General features: G+C 24.3%; 2 protein-coding genes across 4 annotated transcripts in view; one reads left to right on the top strand and one right to left on the bottom strand.

Annotated features, from left to right (window-relative positions):
* The window catches only part of LOC126894255 (arrestin homolog), a 69,908-nt gene extending 56,267 nt beyond the window's left edge, over positions 1-13,641 (bottom strand). The window contains exon 1 of the mRNA XM_050665134.1: positions 13,235-13,641. The gene's annotated coding sequence lies outside the window, so the exon portion shown is untranslated. The remainder of the gene's footprint in view (positions 1-13,234) is intronic.
* LOC126894265 (14 kDa phosphohistidine phosphatase-like) overlaps positions 1-22,154 on the top strand; it is a 93,176-nt gene that overhangs the window by 58,760 nt on the left and 12,262 nt on the right. The window lies entirely within an intron of this gene.

Here is a 22,154-nt window from a genome sequence, read left to right as displayed (position 1 = left end):
ATTATTCAATATGTCGTCACGTATGTTATGTACACATAGTCGGTAAACTGATGATAGTGTCACGCGATTAATGTAGTACTGATTGAATTATTTTTCTGTACTTGTATTTAGAATTTTACCATTCAAAAATATGTAGGCAATTCGACATTACCAGGTAACAAAAGCCACAATTTATGTAATATGTTAAAATTGAGGAGTATATGTAAAAAACAAGGCTAGTTAATTTTTTTCAGAATTGAACTGGAAAATAACCAAGTAAGTCAGCTGAAATACATATGAAATAATGATAAATGTAAGAAGTTTTATATAATAAATTTTAGTATTACAAAAATAATTGTAGTTATTATGATTGAATGATAACCATTTATAAGATAAAAATGTCAGAAAATTTCTATACACTTTCTATTTCTATAACAACCTTATTTTACCTGCTTTATTTTCAGTTTTTAGTTGTTTTACCATATTTTTCTAAAAANATATATATATATATATATATATAATAAATTCCTAAAAATAGAATTACATTTTTTTTATATTTCAGTGTAATTGTTATCAAAAGTTGTAAACATAGTTTTAATTTGTTTTATATACATAAAATCTCTACATTTAATCTTATATGAAAATTTTAGTTTGGTAAAGATTTTTTTTCGGCGTTTTAAAATTTTGAACGTTATTTTCTCAATTAACAAAAAAGAGACTTGCATCAATTGAATGGTACACAGAAAATACCTGTAAACCTTTAATTGATGATGACTTGTTTCAAATTATTATATATTAAGTGTAATGAACTGGTGGAACACAGTAGAAATAAACATGTTATGAATAACAAGAAAATATATTTTACAATATCAATATTTCAAAGAGACCCGATCGACGATTATCGTGAGAAACAAAATAAAAAACCAATAGTATAGAATTTCAATGTAGAAAGCGACGTGTCAAACATTTCCTTGTAAGATATTTAGATAAAAAAAAAGTTTTAATATCCTTCTGAAATTTCTATAGTACTATTGGCTGATAAATATGTTAAACATCCGTTACAACAACTGAGGTTAGAAGAATCGAACTTTGGCTCGGTTGGTTTTCCATTATTTATTTTTATAAATAAAAATACATTTTTTCTTTTGAGAAAGCGAAATCACTTGAGCTCGGTAAAATTGAATTTTTAGGCATTATTCTAACTTATACATGTTATATTTATACTTGAGTATGAAAACAAGTTAAGACTACTATCAAATTTTTATGTTATACATGAGAAATATTCGATTTTCATATTGATAATAAAAGGTTTTTTGTTAAATTTTGTTCAATAGTCAATATTGTTGTTAGAAGTTATTATTTAAGGAGTAAATAAAAATGAAAACAAAAAAAACGTCTTTCATCAAATATTTTGAAAGTACAATGTACAGTACTTATGTAGAAAACTCAAATGCTTATCAAATATTAGTCGACAAGTTAGTTTATTCTTTGTAATTTTTTTGTTAATCCTGAATAAACTCTGTATTTAAAAATTTTTAATTTCGGAGTACTGTAGTCTTAGAAACAATATTTTTTAAAAGCTATATATTTTTCCAAATGAATTCAAATTTTTTATTTCATAAGTATAATTATAATTAGTCGTATGAAATCGTAGTGCCAAACGTGTTCATATATATCGAATATCGAATTGATATTATCGCTTATGTATTGCTCATAAAAATAAATCTGAGGTCCTTATTCATTAAAGTAATTCGTTTATATTCGATATAATTTAATGTAACACATAATTTTCTATGGCCTTTATTCCTCTACGAACAAAACACAAATTTCACTAAAGTGTACTAAATTGAAAATATTGGACACGTATTATAAGTTACTTAAGTTCGTCGTAAGTATTGTGCATAGGGTCATCATGAATGAAATTATTAAAATAGAAATAATTTATGAGGAGTATCATCAGTCAGTTTCAATTAAAGGAATTGAGTTGTTGAATCTAGATTTGTATGTAAAATATTCTCAATTAATAAAAGCATAATTGGATTTTGACACTCGATATATATTACTTAATGTTTAATCACGTGGTAGTGTGTTATAAAATTAAGTTGGATTGGATAAAATATCGTAAAACATTAAATTGCCACCAGTATTTATAAATGTGAGCCGAAAGATAGAAATAACAACAAATGGGTAAAGAAAGTGTTTTCCAAACAATTTAAGTAATCATAGTCAACTTGGTCGTTTTTTATTGTAGTCAATCAGCGCCAAATTGAAATCGCCTCAAATATTTCTCGCAGTAATAGAGTGCAATAAACTTCTGGAGAATATTGGTAGCTATCAGTTAGCTATTAGCCTATTGAGGACCGACATACAGACGACATTGTGGAGTAATATTTGAAAAAATATTATTAAAATCAAACTGTACAAATTTTTACTACCCATGCGCGTACTTTGATTAATAAATGAGATGTTGACGTTAATTTTTAAAAGCCATTTTGATTATTTCTATAGATGATAAAAAATTCCTCGGAGTTTTCTTCACTAGCTAAAAGAATAAGCTTAAAAGAAAAAAATTGAATTAATAATGTCGTCACAGTTATAGTTTTGTGGACTTAAGCAATTCAAAAGTTGCAATATCCGTTATGAATCCAACTTAACATTAAATAAACTTATTATTATTTTGTAAGCCTTAAAATAAACAATGATGTAGGATTTAAAAAAAAACTGCGAGTGTCGTAGGTGACTCTCGGAAGATGTAAAAACATATACAGAATGTCCTATGAGTGGAGTATGCATTATGAATATTCACCAGTACGAGTTGTATCCACACGCTATGTACTAAAATGCTTGTAACTCAATAAGTACCTATCGTAAAATTATTATCAATCCATCTAAATTAAAAAAAAAAAAAGAGTTAAAAACGCTTCTTTAATTTTTTGAAAATTAAAAAATATCTTTTTATTTCCCAAACTTAAAATACTATACATGGTGGTGGCTCCCTTTCACAAGCTAGGGTGTCAAAGATGGTTATTAAACTAATGGGACGGGGGTATTATGGCCAGCTTGTAAAGACACCATCAATGAGAAAAACACAAGAAAATATGTTGTTAATAATGGTTGTCATTAAAAAAATAGTTGACACCCTTTTAAGTTATAAGGTATGATAAATAAAGAAATATATGGAATTGTTATAAATCAAATTTTTTTCAATATTCTATTTATTTTGAAAGTATTAGAGTGGTTTATAATAAACCGACCAACCTATATATATATTAAAGAAACGTTATTATTTCTAGCACTTTATTTTCGTTTTAAACGATGTTTAAAAAAAATAATGAACGCTAAGCTTTCGGCTATATACATATTTGAGATTTAATGGAACTTTATCGTTTCATAACTGATTCTTTTTTAATTTAATTTATCCTTGTGTCAGTGTGTATAATATAGCCCGAACGCTATGCTCCCAAAGAACCACACTTGACAAAATTGTGAATTGAGACACATGACAACTAAATATTCATACGGAAATTTAATATGAAACAATTTTAATTAATTTGCGCAGCGTATTGCAAATTTGGTAAATGATGATTCACATAAGCTCGCGTTGACTAGTGCAATTACAGTGTACAAGTATGCATATACATTGTTCATAAAGTTTATAACTGTGGTTGCAGGCGAGATTGCTTAACAGCTTACTGAATAAACATAAAGTACGTGTGAATTAATAAAAAGTGATCGCATAATTTATTTGCCGGTGATTTTCTGACAAGCAAATGCAATTTAAGATTTCTCTTAAATCTCCACGCTGTTTATTTATGGTATCAATTCAGTAGTGTGACAATAATATTTACAGCAGAAAACTGTTCATGTGTATAACAAGGATTATGTAGAGATAATTGAACGTACATGTTTGTAGGCTAACCGTAGAATTTAATTAAGCTCGGACTCGATTATTTAGATAGTAAAGGAAATATCAGAAAGCCTAGTGGTATAGACTGCATGTGTTTCGGTTATGTGTATTAAACGCTATCTATTTATATTTAATTCACGTGCAAACCTTATTAATATTGATACTGTTTGATAATATCATCGACATATGTTGTACATTGTTTATATAATTGTTTTAGTAGCGCTATTTCCATTTTAACGACATAATAGACAGCCTTGAGTGTAGCTGCTGTATTATATTCGAACTCATTTTAGCTAATTAGAAAGCTAGTCAAATTATAACTAAATAATTTATGTTTTTCTATTAAACTTATTTGCATTTCTCATTTTATTTTAGTGTTAATTTAATTTATTTAAATGTAACGGATGAAATTTCTATTCTTTTGAAAAATAAAAATTCAATTATAAACATTTTTTGAAAAGGGTTTTTTAATTAATTAGATTTATGGTATCGCAGTTTTAAAACAAGGGTACGCATAGATAAAATTGAAGTTTTAATATTTTATTTTGTCTTACAGTCTTACTCTGCGCATCCATTCTACCATTCATTTTTCTCCATGTTTAGTGTAAATTAAATGGCGATTTTGACACTTCAATAGCAACGAATGAATATAAATAAAATGTTATGTTCGTCAATATCATAAACTCTCTAAAAGCCTAAGCCATTGTTTGCTACACTGATTTTTTTCGATGTTATATTGATATAAAGAGGAAAATGTAATTTAGTCTGGTCTCTTTTTTAAAAGCGGACTCGTAAAGAAAAAATCGGTTTTCCGTCTCACTCGCATATTGTTATTGTGTACGTCGAATCATGACAAGATATCGGTATACCAGCACACTAGCAAACTCTCAAATACTACCGTACCATTCAAAATATTTTCATACAATACATTTTCTTTGCTTCACGTACCATTCCCTGAGGTCTCCTCGAAGATTCCATCATTTGTTTTTCGCTTTCAAATTATTTCTATTATTACTTAAGTAGTTATCTCTCGTTGACGCCCAAGAAATATTGTTTTCTCTTGCTTCTAAGTTGAATACGGGAACATTTTTTATTTATTTCATGAAAAATATGTTTTATTATTTATAATAACCGTTATGGAATTATAATTTTGTAAGTATTAATATTATAATGACATATTCATTGTTAAAATTTCTACTGACGTAAAATATTTTAATCTGTATTATTATAACAAACTCTCTATAACCGTTCGCCCAATGCATTTTTTTAAGTATTGGGTTCACTTGACATACTGCTGTTTTCATTCATCGAAATTTCAAAAAAAATTAACGCTTCACTTCATTAATCTTTTTGGCACTTAATAAGTTTATACGTGATACATTTATTAAATAAAAAACTAAGAAGTTGAATTCATAAACAATTTATAATATTTTAATTTTTATCTAAATTTTATGAATATTTTGAACAAATTAAATAATTGATTTCTTTATGAAGTGTACAAAATGAATCGGGAAAATTATTATTAAACACATTATTTTCAAAGTGCCCACGCCTAAATAGTTTTCTACTCAAAAAGAAGTTAAACATAAAAATAAAATACAATAAAGAGAAAGGTATATCTTTTGATTGTAAGCTATGGTTACTCATGACAAATTCAGAAAAAAATGACGTTTTTAAAAACATTATTGTGTCTAAGGGCACGACTAAAATGGAATAAAATGATAATGGATTATTTACTTCTCTCTTACCCCTCCTACAAATTTTTTAAACTATCTTGAGCTTATATAAAAGTAATCCTATGAATGAACAATCCCTAAATTTCAATTAATTTTTATGCACTAAAAATAATTAAAGTTGATCGCAGTTTATTTTTTAGTAATTATTTTCGTTAGATTAATTCATAGAAAATCATCTCAAAAGAACTCTAACAAAGTGTGCCTCAAAGAATTATTTTAATAAGTAATTTGACTTGAAATATTATTCACTAACTTAACTTACATTATTGAATTATGGAAGTAGTTCAATTAAATGTATATTCACTTTAAATAATCTATTATATAAATAAAATTATCTTGTTGCTGCATTAATAACAGTTATTATGTATTTTAATGTCCAGTTCAAAACTCATTAACATAATTGTTTTTTTATGGACCACCATGGTCTTAAATAAATAATAGCTGTCTGAGAAAATCTATATTTTCTATTTCATATAGAAAACCGTTTTATCTGCGTTTAAATTTTTTAACACTTGTCTTAAAGGTCTCAATGGAGTTTTTAAACCTGGTTGCTATGAAGTCAATGTTAGCATATAATTTCAATTGATTAATACAATTTAGCAAACTGAACTTCTAAAGAAGATATCTCGTAAATTACATAATTTCCTAATTTATCTGTTCTAGATCCAAAACAAATAATAATTCTTTAATAGTTGATGTGAAATTTTATTTATAATGTGACTGTTTTAAATTAAACACTCAAGAGTACAAAAATATTTTAATAATAAAAGTAACTATCAATTATATAAATATTTTTTAAAAGTCCTTTGATACTTCAGTTATGACAGTTTTATTATAAAAGATAAAAACTTATCTATTTAATTATAAATATTTTAAATTAACCTAAAGATTTTTACTTTGACCGTAAGTATTATTATAAGCTACTGTTATTCTATAGATGAATATTACTAAATTTAAAATTTTTATATTTAATCTTGAAAAAAAATTGTGTTCTGGAATATGATTCTTTCTTTTTAAACCTGCTAATTAACTAAAAAAAATATTAATATTTTATTCTACGTCACAGTTGAAATTGAGAATATTAAAAAAACATTATTACTGTAAAATGTGCGATTTTCACGGGTACGTAGTTAATTTTCTGGTATTTAACAACATTAACATTTAGCCTCTGCAGACTATTAGGCATAGTTTGACTATTAATAACTTATACTTCAGAAATTCTATCGATTAATTTTACTAAAATAAATTTCATAATTAATCAATTATTTAATTTGATAAGTTTAATTTTTGATTAGGACTTATTTATTTTCATTTTTATTTTTTTTTTATTATCTGAAAATGGTACAAAATGGAAACATTTAATATAATTAGTCATAAAATAAATATTAGTGATAATAGATGTGTTGTGTTGGTAATCGAATTGAATTTATGCAATGAATACACTTATTTATAAAGTCATTGTTAATTGTTGAATGTAAAACTTGCTATGTGCTTTGAAAGCAATAATATCTTGTTGTTTTTAATGTGTTGTTTTCCTTACAATCATTTACACTAGCTTTCATTAAAAATCAAAATTATTTTGCATAATAACATTTATAATTATATAAGCTATTCACGGCTATGTAAAAATCATAAAATTACTTTATAGAAGATGAAAAATAGTGCTACATATCGATTGATAAGCGCACACACGTTAAGGGTAATTTTTGTGTATATTGTTTTATATATTAAAATAAACTTGGCCGAAAGTTGGGCACATCATATGAAATATTGTTGTTACGTCATATTATGAAGTGGTCAGGTGTATTTACTTTAGTATCTATCCTATAACTGATAAGCAAATTTATCACAATTGTCGTTATGTTTAATCACAATCATTTAATTTAACATCACGGACGTAGATATCAAAATTTTATTATCTATATCAGTAATTAACATGTTTGCCCAGTAACATTTTACTTTGAATAGGATATCGACGTTATAAATTGTTTTTAAAATTGATTTTGTTAAATAAAAAGTTGATATATAATAATTAAATTAAGAATGACATTATGTAGTTTGATTTTTAGAAATATGACTGCTAAAGATAAAAAATTACTGCAGATGTGTAAAGATTATACAAGAAACAACATTTAAACATTTACTTCAAATACAAGTAAAAATAATTATGGTTATAATAGAAATGATTACCATAATAATTTTATCCGTATAAAACAGATATTCAAAATAAATCATCATTACAATATTTTAATTCGGGTTCAGAAGATTGAAGTAATAATTATAACTAAATCTTTCATTTTTTAGCCCAAAGAAAGTTTAATGTACAAAATATAATTCACATAAAATTATAGAAGATAAAAGCACATTATAAGAAGAGTGGGAAATAAGTTTAAAAAAAATTGAAACAACAAACATGAAAGCTGAGCGGTAAAAAAGTAACTGAAAGTGAAGTCCTTCATTTCAGATCAGTAAATTTCGATTTAAAAGCTATACTGAGTTTTCTTTTTGCATTTGATAGCAATATTTATTACAACCGTAAATTAAATATTTATAACTTTATCATTTTAAATGCTAGTAAAAATTATGGATTTTGTTTTGTATAAAATGAACTTTATAGGATAAAAGGTAATAACGAAGTAGAAAGATGTTTACTAAAATATATTTTCGATTTATCAGATTTAGTGACTTATTTTGTAGCATTTAATAATACATGTGGAAGTTAAAATTGGAATCAATTTATTGTTACTTCATTGCTTTTTGCAATATACAAGAAAACAAATTTAGAAATTATAGATTTAAAATTCATGGAATCAAGTAACTCATACTTATAATGTGACTCAATGTACGCCACTATCAAAAGAAAAAGTAAACACAAAAATATTTATTCACCTCATGAATAGACATATATGAATGGCAAGATTAAATCCAAGGCCTTATCAGGTAAGTTTTATAAGCTATAAATTGTTTTATGCCTTCAAGATTTAGTTAGAATAACTATTAAAACGTACCAGTTACTATTACAAACAAAAGTCAATAGGATAAAAATTGAAAAAATCAGTACAGGAAAAAAGATTTGATGTCATTATTTAACAAAAATACTGGAAAAATAAAAACACTTCTATGAAAAATATTGAAAAAAAATTTCCAATAGACTATCTAATGATGACAATATTAATCAGTAAACATGCAAATCAAAAAGTACAATATGATAGATAATTTTAGATAGTTTGATTTAAATGTTTTATTATTTACGGGGAGTTAACAATTTAAAATTTATTATATTTTACAAGACATACTTATGATTGTTACTTCTTACATCCTCCTAAATCTTTGAATATTATTCCTGAAAAATAACTAAATATCATATTTTTTTAGTCTTAACCTAATACGAAATAACACTGAGAAAACCTAGTTTTTCATTAATTATCGAAAAAATAATTATGCTATGTATAATTTTTATTTTTGTTTTTAATTTCTCTTTGTTAACACTAATATAAATGAATTCTGGTTGCTTATTGACCTGGCTATCGAACGCCGAGAAACGCTATATGCTTTTAATAATCTTCGTCTTCATTGCAATATAACTGATATGCTCTGCACATAACATTTAGTTCTTTCTGAACGACATTTCCATTAGTTTAATAATGGTGTCTCACGTACACATCACTATAAAGTGTTTTTCAGTTTTTATTAGTTGTAAATATAATACTAATAAACTTCTAAAATATTCTTTTATTTTTATTGAAAAAATTAATAAAACTTTTAACAGGAAAAATACTCAAACTTTAATACCTCCCAGAACATTCATAAATGGTATAGGAATTTACATAATTTATTATGTAATCAATGCGGTTAGGTTATATAGTTTTGTGGATTACTTTTGCACATTTTTACCCGTATAAATGTTTGTGTAAAAACAAATAACAAGATGCGTAGTATTATTATACTGCGCAATATAGTACAGTAGTCAGTTAATAATTAGTACTTAGGGACTCTAACATCATTGCCGACTTATTTGTGAGGTGAATAGCAAAAGATGTTTTTGTGATAAAAACGTTCCTTAAGATTTTATATGAATGATTTTTCAATTAAATTTTGTGTTTAATGATAACTTGAAAACAAAAATATTGCAGCGTATTATTTAAAAAATACTCGTGTGATATTTATTTTCAATTCATTTTTTAATTATTAATCTACACATATTAATTATAATTTGTTTTTAAAAATCGTCGTCATATAGTATTTAGTAAATAAATTCGTTTTCATTAACTGAGTTTAATTTTCTCTTATTTTTACAGATCTTCAGTTGATTTAAAAAAAATCAAATAGATATTTTTAAATTATATATATATAGACTATAAAATTATATTCTATAAGTAATGAAATAAGTGTGTTTTAGTAATGTTAAAACATTAAAATAATAAAGAGGAATTGGGGAAATAATTTAAAAGGGGTAGAAATATTTTTTGAAGAATTTAAATATTGCAATACTGTATTGTAGTATTTAAATAATTAAAAGTTTTTGTGTAATATGTGATGTTAAATATGCAGTGATTTTAGTTATGTAAATTAATTTATTCTAGTAAAAGCTATCTATTGGCATCAGTTGTCAGTATTTTTGTTTTAAAATATTATCATTTATACAAGTTTATATTAAGAATATTAACTCAATGTTTAAATATAGCTTTAGAAAAGAGTGCTTAGAAATTTCTCCGTGTCATCTGTCACGAGTATTTCATATATCGAGAAACATTTTTTTTCAAATAACTCTGGTGTATTACAATAACAATAAAAAAACTTTAGTTAAAAACACTGAAAGATATGTTCATATTTCTTTACAATTTTTATTATTCATCACTTGTCTATTTTTATTCGGCTATTGACTAAAGGTGCTATAAAGTTATAAAAGTACATTTCTCGTAAAATCTGTTCTATTCAAGATAATGATAATTAATTTTTATTTTTAATAAAAAAAGTCATACGCTTATCTCTTTTCAGTAATAGGTATCAATAAAAATTCAACAATTTTTTATTCAAATTAATTTGAGGTCTTTATCATTATATATATATATATATAATATATATAAAATGATATATCTTTTTGAATTTAAAACTATACTGATATTTTAACATAGCGAGAGTTACATTTTAAGTGAATATTTTATAAATCACATATTCATATCGCGGAAAAATAAAATAGGCGTAGATGCTACCACAAAAAAACAATAGTTTACTGATTGTTGCTTTTTCTACGTCCAAGTGAGTGAATGGTATACATTATTAAATCATTGTCGGTCAATATGTATATGATTCACTGAATGTTACCGATATTATTATAAACCGTTATTGTATACCATCGTAGTAAGTATCTTTTTATATATATTATTTTTCACTAACGAGAAAAAAATTAAATTAAAAAACGAGGGTAAACATTTCACCCTCGTTTTAATTGAATAATATATTTATGCAGATCCGCAGTAAGTAAACGGTAAAATATTGTTTTTAGCAGGTGTCTGTTGGTGGTTTTGATTATAAAACATTAAACTATAAAAAAAAATTTTCTTTTTATATCATTATGTATATCAAAACATTTATATCGGAGTACAATAGCCTTTTCTACTATTTCATACAAACTGTAAATTATGCATTTTTCATTTCGTTGTTTTCTTAGCTTCCAAAGCTAAGAAAGATCATGTTTTTTTAAATCTTTTTTTGTTTAATTTCATGAATAGGCTCAAGTTGTAGAATAAATTAATTATATCATTTTAAGTTTATTAAATTTGTTAGTTGTAGACGGCACCAATTGCGGGATTAAGTATGAATTAAATATATTTAAATCGAAATTCCTGATATTAATGTTATAAGTTTATAATTATGTTCTGCTAAAACATAATCTTAACTCAGTTTCTATAAACAAATTATTCAACTTTTTATAACATTTATTATCTTTATGTATATTCTATTATAGTGCTTTGAGCTTCCAATGGTTATTTGAAAGTTTTTATTCATAGGAAAATATTTTTTATGAATATTGTATATCAATAGCAGTTATATCAATATTAAATTACGGTCACGATTTTTAGTCGTCATTCAATTAAAAATCGTTTCGTATTGGTTGCTACCTATGCCTGGATACGTACAAAAAATGATTCATGAATGAAAACATTCTAACCTAACATGTAATTGTTATTCTTTTATGAAAAATTTAATAATTAACTATTACGAACTATTTGATAATAATTTAAGAGTAATGAGCGATGATGATCCAACGTTGTTAAATTAATTACTCAATTATTTGATTCACAAGCAATTAATCACCACTAATAATTTTTGTTTTCGGTAATGTCGTTTTGAATTTCGTTTACATAAACAAATGCATTTAATAGTAAACATGTCATGCTTGCAAATAATGAGATGATACTATCACTTTGTTGCATCTATATTATTCAATATTTTGGATAATTGTTTATTCGTAATTAAAATTGTAACCTTTAATCAAACACCGATCTTGTGAAGTATCAACATATCTTTAAAATACAATTATTTGCTTATCCAGATGATTGTTTATAGTTTTTGCGTAGTGACACATTGATATAAAAGCAGAAACAACCAATGTGTAAACATTGCGAACAACATGGTGAATGAAAAATTCATTTTCGTATATCGCTTTGACTAATGAAAAAATACATTTTTAAACATAACAGTTCAATTTTCATCAAATCGTCCGTGAACAGTTTTAGTGTACTATTTTTTTTCTTTTGATAAACTATAAACATTTTATATAATATATAAAATTATGTTATAATGTATAATTTAAATTATGAAATGTCTTTGGTAAATATCTCACAATTATTTTTAGGTTTTTTTTTTCTGCCTTTTCGAACCTAATGCAATGTTTAACAAAATATCAAATTATTACTACAAAAATGAAAAATAATTGTTCAAAACTACATCGGAATTCTTCAAAACAATAATATAAAACTCATTTTTGTCATTCAAACCATTGTCATTGTTAGCAAAATGGAAATCTTGAAATTAATTATTACTGCGAAATTCCGGTATTATTCTTCGTGAAAAGTGGTGAAACAAACTTTTATAACGAACAATCATATCGTAATTAGTTTTACTTTTTAAATTCATGACGTACTACAGTATGTGCTGTTAAAAAGAAGACCACACGAGAATGGTTGTACGTCAATAAATAATTTAAATAGGTTTTACATATGAAAATATAACGCAAATTTATGCTAAAAGATGGTCCTAAAGTGATTGGGTTAGTTTGCTTAAGTATACTGTAAAAGTTCGTTTGTACTTTCATGTGAGAGGCCAGTGATTGAAATGCTGTCAGGGTATTCTAAAAGTGTTTGATGAATTGTGTTTGCGGTACTCTTATAGTATGTAATAAATGAATAAATAAATAAAATAAACTCTTAGACCGTGCCAATTAACGATATTCTGAATATTAAATTGTTGTAGAGCTTACTTAAAAATAAATCTGAGTAAAAAAAAAACCTTTAAACATAGTGGATAAATAGCAGGAAATTAAAAAAGCGAATGAAATGATTGACATTCTGAAGTGTATATTAATGTATGAACGTCTTTTAAATCTTACCTGTTATTTTTCAAGTGCAATTAATTTCGTTTGTTTCCAACAATAAATGTTCTAACTTTTTGCAAACTAATTTATAATACAAGAATAACACTGTCACACACAGCACGTGAATCTAAATAATTAAAGTTTCATGTTTAATATCGACCGATTTCAAGAGAACAACACTCGTCAATAGCAACAAATGTTTATTTATTTCACTCAATCGCTAAAAAAAAATGTATGGATTGTGCATTAAAAAAAATGAATTTCTGATGGAATTATACTGGCGTTAGCAAAAAACAATTAAATTTGACAAATAAAAAACACGAAACGTTCAGCGATCCCCTTTTGATTCTTTTGGGTAGTGGTGATTAGACAGTCCGTAGTGATGCGTCGCGGTGCTTTTGAACACTGTTGCGCGCTCGCCGTCAACACGGTGTAAGAGGATTTTACACCTGACCGTGCGCGCCTTTACCCGAAGCGACAGCAGCGGCGTTTAACCATGTTGTGTTATATTTTTCACGCAATCCTTTGTTGGTTCCGAAATCAGAAATTAATTAGACCGTTTTGTTTCATATGCGTACATATTTCTGTGTATGATGTGTACATTAATTTTACCATTTTGATGTTCCCGTGGAAAACGGTAACATCGTAACGATTTCACGAATTGACGCGGGGAAATCTTTTGTGAAAAATCACTTAAATCAATAAAAGTGTTTTGAGGGCTTACAAATATATTTTTTCTACTTATTGTAATCAAAAACGAGTTTTGAATACTGAAAAAGTTCATTTCTACTTTTGAATTATATAAATAACAATAATTAAAAAAAACTATTATTAACTTAAAATTGTTTGCAATATTTTATCGCTTTACAATTCTGTATTAAACTCAATAAAAATGTTGTTTCTCATTTGTTGTTTTATTTCGATTAAAATATAATTATAAAATAACTAAATATATTTTGAATTCATTATTTTAATTATTAAATTCTAACCGAAATGAAATATAATTCCTAAATCATATTTTAAAACTTGTCATTTGAATCAAACCATCAATTAGAGTGATTGTATTTAAATTCAACACTCTATACCATTGTAGAAACGTTTTAAAACTAAATGCAAAGTTTATTTTATTTGTTAAGACCAATAATTATGGATTACGTTTCATTTAAAAATATAAATTAGAATTAAAACACTAACTTTGCCAGCTTAAATTAGTGAATGCCAAGAGTAACACGACATATTTTAATCATAAAATACTATTGGAATTTTTTTTACAGTTGAGTTATTTATATTCCTCCTGTGTTATATAAAGATCACTCGTATATGCACTTATTATTAATTAAAATTAACGCGTGTTAATTATAATTGTGTATAATTAATAATAGTATAATATATTACTTCCAAAACAATTTTTTTTATGTTATTCTTCAATTATACCTTCGTCTATTTTTTAGTATTTTTATTATGGGTTAAGAATTATCTGCCATGGACTTTTCATCTAAAACATCGTATATTTATATTACGAAAAAATGAGATTCTTCATTCAAGATGGAATAATTCTATGATATTTATAATTCNTATTTATATTACGAAAAAATGAGATTCTTCATTCAAGATGGAATAATTCTATGTGCGTATAATCTGAAAAACAATCTTGTGTAATCGTTTAACGTAAACCTCTTTTAAGTCACATGTGTTATGTCGTTGTTGCTTTATTGAGCGTAGATAGCTAGTGATGCGTATTTAGTGACTTAAGTTCCTTGGGATATTATAAGTTTAGAACTTCCACGCCTGAAGTTGAGATTACAGAAAGGCAATTTCCACCAATATAAATTTAATCCAAACTTAGTGGATCAAAAAGTATCGGTTCATCTCTGTTTATGAGATATCTATATATGCAATTGGTTTGATTGCATGTCATGCCTTGCATTTATATTGCAATGTTTATAATTATTGTAATCCTCGTTATATATAAAAACGCAGAAATATCATGTTACTTAAAGTAGCCGGCATCTAGATCTAATTTTTTTTTCTATTTATAAGCAATTACTATTTACTAGCATTTACTTAAAATAAATAAGTTGTGCTTCATTTGAGGGTAATTCTCTGTTTGTGGTGATTAGGAGTATAAGAAATTTATTGTATATTATGCGCTCTTTAATTTTCTCTAGATGAACCTATTTTAATTTCAATTTAAGAAAATAGAACCGCTGGAAACATAATAAAACATTCAATAGGAGGTCTTTAAATATTTTTGTACTCTAAGTCTGAACTTTCTTATTAACACTGTTATGTTCGTGATTATTTTTTCGAAAAAATTGTAGTTTTAAGAAGCGCTTATTACTTCCAAATATGTTATTTAAATGATTTTAAAATATTATTAACTATACTGGCTAACAATTACACAAAGGTATTTTGATAAAAAAAAAAAAAAATACTTTTTTATTAATATATTTCAACACTTGTAAAATTGAATTTTTNTGATAAAAAAAAAAAAAAATACTTTTTTATTAATATATTTCAACACTTGTAAAATTGAATTTTTTAAAAAATATGCATATCAAACTTATTTACAATAAAAAAGTGTATAATATTAATATCTTCATATTAATATGAAGATATGAATGGTTTATTAAATTAATCTATAAATGCGCTTTTCTGTTCTCCACCATGAAATTAAATACACTCAAAGTTGTTTTTCAGTTATAACTAGTTATAATTACAATGAACAACATAAAAATAAATCTCACTTACTGTCCTATTTACCATAAATCTAGAATTTGGATTAATTAATTTATACATTTACATAAAGCTCATACACTGTCCAGTACTTAAAATTAAACTTTATTAAATAGAAAAAAGACCAATTCTTCTATAAATAAATATATCTATATGTATATATATTTTTTGAAGTAAAAAAAATGAATATGTATTGTTTTTAATTAAAATCATTTCAAAACTGTATTACGCATATAAATGACTTTCGGAGGAATATTATAAACGTTTTATATTAAAAACAAAACATGATAAAATAAAATTCAATTATTACTATAAATAGAAATAATAATGAAATTTTTTATTTGTCAATTATTTGATACTTTAACTGAATAATCTATAATATAATGCAGTGATGAAAAACATTATCAAATAACGCTATTAACGTTAAACCCCCAAAAAACGAAAACAATAAAAAGTTGACGATGAAAAAGATAAAAAAACGTTATCATAAACGAAATTTGATATTTAAATAATTGAAGAATAAAATGTAATTAAGTTTTTTTTATGAATAAAATAATTTTATTATAGATCAAATAAGTGGGTTACACTATTACATAATCAGGGAATTTAATTTGGTAATATATAAAATATTTCTATACATTTTCCATTTACGATTTTATGATAAAAAAAAAATTTAAATAGAGTTCTTGTACTAATTTTCTTTTATTTCTTTATTTTGTAGATTTGTTGTAATTTTTCGTCTAACATTTCATCTTTATTTAAGATGCAAGTTATTCTAAAATTTTTATACACAAAAATCACTTAAACTTTATTTCGAGGGTTGTAATAAAATTCCTAATATTAATGTTGATCTCTCAATAAAATTAAATAGAATCATGTTACTACATAGAGTAACAAAAATTTAGAGTGAACACGCCATTAATCATTTTACTATTTACTTTCATGCAAAACATGGTCATGTTACATTATTAAATAAAAAATAGCTAGGAAATACAGTTTTTTTTAATATAAGTATGATGAAAATAAGTCGCACATATCATATAAATTAAATCTTAAAGGTATTAAGAAATATTAATAAAATTATAAAATTCTGGTTAATTTAATTTAGTATTAAATTATAGATAGTGTATCTATTAAGATGTTTGGAATAAACGAGATATTTTTAAAATTAACCTTGTCTTTAGCATAGTCTGGTTACTATTTTAAAAAATTATACTATTAATTTCCATAATCTCAATTATTATTACTGTAAGTTTTATCATAGTTAAAATGTTATATATTTTTTGTTAAATTATTATATAATACAAATTATTAATAATGCTATAATATAAAAATTTTAATTCCATTAAATTGATCCCTGCTCTATTTATGATTTTGTTGGCAGGTTGATATATCATACATTTTATTTTAATCATACTTCATCTGTATCTAATTTTCAAGTTTTCATTTTACTATATGAAAGTAAAAAAAGAGTTTATTTCACTAAAAGTAATCCATCTGGTTTTGACATAAATAAATTAAGTTTACATGTAAAATTGTCAAAACATGATAGTTACACTATATTTCGAATTTTGAGACTTTCATGTTTTTAACTTTAAGAAAGTTATCTTAGTTTATATGTTTTGGATGTTATAAAGAAAATATTTTAAAGAATTAAGACCTTAAATTTAAAGTGTTTTATACATTTTAAAATTATATTTTTCTTATTTAATAAAACCTTGTGAAAATATTAAAATAAAATTTTCAACTAGAAAAACTGCAAGTGATTGCTGGTATTCATATCCAATTTATAATAATCCTTATAGAATTATTTAAGCACTTTATGTGTGCATGTTATAGAATTTCCTTAAACTATGTATTAAATATTATTGTGTTTAAGTTCTTTTACTTGTTTGTCAAAAAAACATGTTTAGGGACTTATTTATTTTCATTGCTCTAATACCTGATAAGTAATCTATACTATTCTATTTAAGAGTACCTCACTTTTTAGAATATTTTACTAAGAAATTAAGAAAAACAGGTTTTATATCTCTCTAAAAGAAGTTTAAATAGTATTTTATTTAACATTTTTACCTAATGAATGATTTTTTATTTTCCAAAAATTGATGGAATTCTGTTGAAAATCATTGATATTTTTAATTAAGCTTACGGAAAGAATTTCCTTGAAATATAAAGGAGTATCTGTTTTAAGTTTCCATAGGTATAAAAATAATGTTTGATACTACACTTTATCACAGTACATTTTTTTTTCATTTTGTTTTTTTTTTGTCTATGTGCTTACTAAAGTACATTTACAATCTATATAAAATTTTCAACAAATTAAAACTTATTTACTTAAGTTGTTAAAATCGAAACTATTTGTTTAGAAGAATAATGAAAATAAATGTTTAAATTTTATAAAACAAATTATTTAACAAAACAATTACAATAAATAATGGAAACATATTTCATTTTATTTTATTTTAAATTTAATATGCACTTAAAATTATACAGGTGGTTCACTTATCGTGAACTACTTATTTAATCAAAAAATAATGATATTAATAATTTTTTATTTGTTACTTTTAGGTAAAAAATTCTCTCAATTTTTCAAGTTTTTTATATTTATTCCTTATACCTTATATGGGTATCAACTTTAATCTCTCAAATGGCAACCTGTATATAAAATCTTTTTTGATCTAAATAAATAATTTTCGAAAATTAAAGATGAATTTGTTTAGTAATTAAAATTTAATTTCACTACTTATTTAATTTTTTTTTTATACTTTTAAATGGAGTTTTACTTAATAATAAATACATTTAGAGCATAAACATATTATTTATGATTTAACTTTCTTCACTGTTATAATTTATAATCTTCTCTACAGTTCTTATCACTTTACTGAAAATATGCATAAAAAAAATCATGTAAGTAGTTATGTGTTAATTATTATGAAATCAATATAAAAATGTTGTTGATATCTTTTGAAGCTAACTTTAATGGAAAGTTTAGTGACAAATGAATCTTCTTAAAATGATTTCATGGATGTTAGGTTTTCATTTGTTAACTGTAGTCTATAGGTCTAGTATATTAGAAAGTGTGTCTACGTTTTATAAATGTTTCTAGTTAATATGGCGGTTTCATTACGTTTTATACAGTTTACTATTTATTTATAGTAATACAGAAAACTATACCCAAAGGAATTATAAAGTTCGTGAATTTTCATCACTGAACTTACGATGTAAGACGTTTTTCTTTTTAATTCAGGTAAGACTACTTGATACATACAAAAATTATGATTAAGTTATGTGTGTCAATTTTTTCTCATTTTCCAAGATATATATATACATATTTTGATTATAGTAGTGTACAAAGTCTCTAATTAAAAAATATAGAAATATGTACATCCGTAATCCGAATCTGTCATATGATAACTTAATCGTCAATAATAAGTTCAATTTATGGATAACTTAATGGCATAACTAACTTAGTTATATTTAAAAATATTAAATATAAAATAATAAATTACTTTTGTTTTAATTTTTGAATTAAACAAATAATAAAATAGTGAAATTAGATCTCTGGATATTTATTAAACTCATTATTTTACACGTTAGACTTTAAATAGGAAATTTAGAATTGTATATAATTATATGATACGACTTTTAATGGTTACTTTATAATTTATTATAAAATATGAGTTTAAATTAGTTAAAAATGTTTTTTACCATCCGTAAGCAGTGGTTTCTATGCCAGTTGCTATTAGTATTGTATAAATTTTAGATTTATATTTAAAAGTCAATCCTATGATCTATTATAAATCGTGAAAATTTTTTTCAATATATATTTACCATATATATATATATATATATATACATTTAACAAAAATTTTCGGCTTTCATTTACATGAGAAAATGTAACCATAACTTAACAATATTACTAAAATACTGACTATTTAATACTTTTATTGAGTACCATCTCCCACCTAAAAAATACCCACAATACATGCATTAGTTTGGTTCTAATGCTTAGAAAGACGAGATTTTAAGAAAAAAATTAATGAATTATAATGTCTTTTTTGGCGTTTTTTATTTATTATGATGTAGTTAAATCAATAAAGAGGTCCAGAACCCTTTATATACGCAAATTCATAATAAACTTCTAGTCCAAATACTTCAAAAATACTTAATTTTCGAATAGTTGAAGTTCATGAAGTATTAAGTGAACAAAGAAAAGCTGTTACACAAACTTAATTCAATAATCGAGTCATTGACCCACAACATCAAATATAATGAAAAAAATGACGTTGATGTATTTGATCATCATGATAACAATATCAATACTTGAAATCATTCTGATTTATTAATAAATAATAAACGTTGTGTATTTTATTATTTAACCTTAGTACTTCCTTGACTTCACTACAATAGAATACTTAAATTATAAAACCTTAGAAAATCGAAAAATTTGAATTGGCGAACCTCTGATAAACTTAATAATAATATGCTTCCTACTCATATTAAGCTAACCTAATTCAGTATACATAGAAGTGACCCAAGGGAAATCTGTACCGATGTCTTCCTCTAAGTGCTAGATAGTTAGACACGTTTCAAATCTGGAAGTAGTGTATTAATTTCAATACAACTTGACTACTAACTCAATAACACACTTAGGAAGTTGTAGGTTTTTCTTTCTCTGTCTGTGTTACAGTTAAGTTAAATTGCTATTAAATGTTTTAAATTTGTCTGTTGTATACTTAATTTTAATTTGAAGGATAATTTACACTTATAAAATATTTAAACAATATATATTTTTATTTATATTTGATTATTCTTTGATTTATAAGTATAATGTTAAAATTAATGTCCTCAATCAATGTACACGATAATGAATTCCTATAATTTTAATAATCCTTTAAGAAGATTACAAAGGTATACTTATTATTGCATTTAGGATTCTAGGAAAGTGGTTTGTATCTAATAAAGAAAATATATTGTTTTACATTGACACTTAAATTCAATTAATTTTAAAATTTCTTGATCGACATTATAAATCTATGTGATATAGTTCCATATTAATAAAAAAGAAATTCTCAATACACTGAGTATAAAATTCAATATGCATTACATAATGATATTATAATAATGTATTTATACATTTTTAGTGTATATGTATTATATTTGTTTAGCACTTGATATGTATAACTGATTCATGTTGGGATGTTAAAATTAAATTTTTTTATTAATATTAAATTATGAGATTTCTGAACTTAAGTATTTTTAACCAGATCATCAGTTTTAATGAATAGGCCTGACATTTTACGTGCCAAGATCCGAATGATTTTAATGGGAATGTTTCATAATAACTTTAAGAAACCTCTTGTCATTACTCCTTACAGTAATTTCATGACGCCGTACATATCGTATCCAATTTATAAGAAATTAATTTTATCATTTCTATTTGATAGTTATGAAAAAAATTGAATGAAATTTTAAGTATTCTATGCATTACATAAGTTTTTAATGGTATGTCAGAATATTTTGATTGGTAAAAATTTTTATGATAAAGATTTACGTCATCCCTTTTCATTAAAGTATTTTTCCTATTAAACGTTTGTATATTTGAGCTTAGACATTCTATCATATTCATGAAATTTAAGAATCTCTACTCAAATTTGCTACATTGCAGGTAATATAGGAAGTTTAATCATAGTAGGCCTCAGACTCTTTATAAATATGGTGTTTACCTATGTGTATAAATTATAGACTTTTCATTTAGATTCAACGGCCTCGTAATAGATATCATTTTACTCGGGTAGTATCAAATTTCTTTTTACTAATCATCTAATTTTATGAATCAATAGTTTTACCTTCTGACATTTATTATTAAGACATTGTTCCATGTAATTTACTTAATTGTTGTATTCGCCAACTTTCTTAATAGTATTTAAATAATTTATATAGAATATGATTTATAAAGTATACTATCACTCACATTTTTTCTTAAAATAATATTTTTTTTTCGTAAAAATGTATACTTTAAAATTCAATAAATTTTTGTAAACCATGTTAAATGTCAAGTTTATTGCAAGAAAAAATATTTCTAACGTAGATTTTAATGGTAACTTTTGAAAGGTAAATGGGAACCTACATTTTTCTATTAAATAAAGATTGTTTTTAATAAAATATTGACAGATTGATAACCAGTATTTTATTATTG

The sequence above is a fragment of the Daktulosphaira vitifoliae genome, unplaced genomic scaffold, assembly GCF_025091365.1.
Source record: "Daktulosphaira vitifoliae isolate Bord-2020 unplaced genomic scaffold, ASM2509136v1 Scaffold_1, whole genome shotgun sequence".
In the NCBI taxonomy this organism is placed as follows: domain Eukaryota; kingdom Metazoa; phylum Arthropoda; class Insecta; order Hemiptera; family Phylloxeridae; genus Daktulosphaira; species Daktulosphaira vitifoliae.
The sequence above is the reverse complement of the archived record's forward strand: the minus strand, read 5'-3'. Positions and strand labels throughout refer to the sequence as shown.